The sequence below is a fragment of the Eublepharis macularius genome, chromosome 8 (assembly GCF_028583425.1).
Source record: "Eublepharis macularius isolate TG4126 chromosome 8, MPM_Emac_v1.0, whole genome shotgun sequence".
Lineage (NCBI taxonomy): Eukaryota > Metazoa > Chordata > Lepidosauria > Squamata > Eublepharidae > Eublepharis > Eublepharis macularius.
The window spans coordinates 62596750-62600530 of NC_072797.1; the positions used below are offsets into that span (position 1 = coordinate 62596750).

General features: G+C 52.7%; 1 pseudogene; it reads right to left on the bottom strand.

Moving 5' to 3' along the window:
• Positions 1–3077: 3077 nt before the first annotated feature.
• LOC129335237 (U2 spliceosomal RNA) lies at positions 3078–3127 on the bottom strand (annotated as a pseudogene).
• Between the last annotated feature and the right edge of the window lie 654 nt (positions 3128–3781).

The following is a 3781-nucleotide window of genomic DNA, read 5'->3' on the forward strand; positions in this document are numbered from 1 at the left end:
ACTTCCTTTCCGCAAAGGCAGGAAGGTGAATGATGTTGGCAGCAGCCTCCAGTTCAACACAGGAGGGGCAGATAAGCCTGTCAAGCAGCAGTCTGCGCACTCCTTCAGAGTGGATGGTGGGGTCCGCCGTACCAGTCCTGCTGCACAATGCGGCCAGGAAGCCTCTGTCCTCCTCTCCCAGACAAGTACCCAGTCCCTCTTTCAACCTCTCCCTCTCTGGAACTGCTCCAACACTTCCCAACAACCTCTCCCGTCCTGGCCATCCCATCCTTTCCACGAAGGCAGGAAGGTTAGTGATGCTGGCAACAGCCTCCACTGTGACACAGGAGAGGTGGACAAGCCTCTGCCGGAGCAGTCTGTGCAGTCTGACATGGTGGATGTTGGGGTCCTCTTTGTTCTCCTCTCCCTGTCAAGCTCCCCATCCCTCTTTGAACGTCAGCCTCTCTGGAACCGCTCCGACCCTTCCCAATGACCTCTCCTTCCCAGTCCATCCCATCCTTTCCATGAAGGCTGGGTGGTGGGTGATGGCTGCTTCCGCTGATGACAAGATAGTTGGGTTTCAAAGATGAAGGCTCACAAATGTTTGGGTGTTTCCCGGTCCTGCTCTGCAAGGCAGCCAGGAAGTGGTAACCGTCTGTCTTTCTCTCCCTGACAAGTTCATCGTCCCTCTTAGAACCTCTCCCTCTCTGGAACACTCCAACCCCTCCAAACAACATCTTCTCTTCCTCCTGTCCTTTCCACGAAAGCAGAAAGGTGGGTGATGTTAGCTGCCACCACTGAGTACCTCAGTGGGATGCTCGGATGAGGCCTTGCAACTGTTGGGATCTTCCTAGTTCCTGGTCCAACCTCTCCCCTTCTGGAATACTCCGACCCCTCCCAATGACCTCTCCTGACCTGTCCCTCCCATCCTTTCTGAAAAGGCAGGATGGTGGGTGATGTTAGCTGCCGCCATTTAGTACCTCAGTAGGATCCTCAGATGAGGCCTTGCAACTGTTGGGATCTTCCTAGTTCCTGTTCCCTCTTTCGACTTCTCCCTCTCTGGAACACTCTGACCCCTCCAAATGACATCTCCTCTTCCTCCCATCCTTTCTGCGAAAGCAGGAAGGTGGGTGATGTTAGCTGCCACCGCTGAGTACCTCAGAGGGATCCTTAGATGAGGCCTCGCAACTGTTGAGATCTTCCCAGTTCCTGTTCCCTCTTTCAACCTCTCCCTCTCTGAAACACTCTGACCACTCCAAATGACATCTCCTCTCCCTTCAGTCCTTTCTGCGAAAGCAGGAAAGTGGGTGATATCAGCTGTCAGTGGCCAGACCCCCAAACCCCTAGAGGGGAGGCTGCTTGCCACTGCCTCCCCAAGCCCACCAGGCCTGGTAGCCACAGTCATCACCCGCGTCCCTGTCTGCACAAGAAAGTGCAGTGCAGTACTCTGATGCCTGGTGGGTGGGCACATGGGGGGGTGCTACCAATGAGTGGTCAGATCCCCACCCCCTAGAGGGGGCAGCCCACAACCGCCTCCCCAAGCCCACCAGGCCCAGAGGCCGCACGCATCACCGATGTCCCTCTCTACACAAAAGAGTGCAGTGTAGTACACTGAGGCCTGACGGGCGGGCACATTGGGGGTGTTGCTGGCAAGCGGCCAGACCCCCCACCCCCTAGAGGGGGGTGGCCAGCCACCACCTCTCTGAGCCCACCAAGCCCAGCAGCTGCACTCATCACCCATGTCCCTGTCTGTGCATGAAAATGCAGTGCAGTACTTTCAGGCCTGGCAGGTGGGCACATGGTGGGTGATGCTGGTGAGTGGCCAGTCCCCCCACCCCCTAGAGGGGAGGTGCCATGCTGCCTCCTCCCCAAGCCCATCAGGTCCAGCGGCCAGAATCATCACCCACATCCCTGTCCATGCAGTAAAGTGCAGTGCAGTACTCTGGGGCCTGGCAGGTGGGCACATGGGGGGTTGTGCTGGTGAGCGGCTAGACCCCCCACCTCCTAGATGGGAGGTGGCCTGCCACTACCTCCCTGAGCCCACCAGGCCCGGTGGCCACACTCATCCCTCACGTCCCTTTCTGCGCAGGAAAGTGCAGTGCAGTGCAGTGCTCTGAGGCCTGGCGGGTGGGCACATGGGGGGTGCCACTGGAGAGTGGCCAGACCCCCCACCCCCTAGAGTGGAGGCAGCTCACTGCCCCTTCCTGAGCCCACCAGGCCCGGCAGCTGCACTCATCACCCATGTCCCTGTCTCTGCAGGAAAGTTCAGTGCAGTACTCTGAGGCCTGGTGGGAGGGCTCATGTGGGGTGCCGCTGGTGAGTGGCCAGACCCCCTGCCCCCTAGAGGGGAAGCAGGCCTCCACTACCTCCCCAAGCCCACCAGGCCCAGCGGCTGCACTCGTCATCCCCAACATCCCTGTCTGCCCAGTAAAGTACAGTGCAGTACTCTGAGGCCTGGTGGGTGGGGCGGCACATGAGGGGTGCTGCCAGCGAGTGGCCAGACCCCCCACCCCCTAGAGGGGAGGCAGCCCACCTTTGAGTCCTCCACTTGTAAATGGGGCCAAAGTCAACTGATGGCTCTAATTGTATTGAATGGGAGTTTCCTGGGGGCGTCAGATTTGGGAACGTATAACTCCAAGATCCGTATTGCAATCTTGACCAAATTTGAGACTGCTGAACACTCCCTGTGAATATGGGCTCTCTAAGTCCAACGGGGGCCATTCTGGCCCCCATGAACTACAAACACCGAACATGTTCGTTAACTGGACATGTTCGTTACTGTTTGTCTGTTAGTGTTCATCGACAGCAATGAACTATGAACAGCATGTTTGGGGTTTTTTTCGTTCGTGCCCATGTCTAATTTGGAGAGGGATCAGGGAGTGGGCTATTTGTCTCTCAATACCCCTTTAATTTTTCTATAGAAAAAATGACAGGAAGGCAGAACTTACCAGCTGTTTAGGGCTGCATCTCAGCCTCTGGGTTCTCCTTTCTCTGCAGTCAAGCCTGCACTGGCCCCAACAACTGAAGAATGGCTGCCAGGCCACTGGGCCAGTGTATGGTTTTTGGCTACAAATTCCAGGTGATTCATTTAATATATAGTCCTCAAATAGAGGACGTGTCAGATATTAAACTGATAAGAACAGATACTTCCAGCTTGCCAGGGCTTGGTAAAGTCTTTGCAATGCCTTAGCGAAGTCCACCCATTTAAATATTTAGCATATTTAAATATGATGCACATCAGATATTGAAATAAACTACTTAAACACAGACTGTGGTCTTGTGTCTTTATTTGGGCTGCTGGGGCAAAGGGAGTTTGTCTTACGTTTATGGGCCAGTAGGCCAGAACTATCCAATCTTTTGTCATTAAATCACACACACTGAGGTGCTATAATCAGTTCAGTTCAAGCCTGTTAAGGATAAGATTCAGTTCATTCAATACAGTTTTTTTAAGTTTGTTTAAATATTATTGATTTTTCAGTATTTGTTTATCTCTTTTGCCTGCAGTACAGGATAATGAAAAGACACAAAAATGCCGACAGGGTCCATATTTTGTTTTCTTCTCTGAAGAGTATTCAGTATTATTAATTGCTCAAGGACATAACCTTTGCAATTTCACCCTTTACTTTAGTCAAGAGTACTTCCAATGTCATCCCTAGGTGTGCATTTTTCTGGTAACTTAGAAAGCTTTTTGCTATTATTTATGTTAAATGTTGAGGTTTTTTGTGAAATAATTTTCTACTTTATCTCTTTGATGCAACTATAAATTGTCTAGGTTCTCTTTGCCTGCCAAAGAGAGTATTTC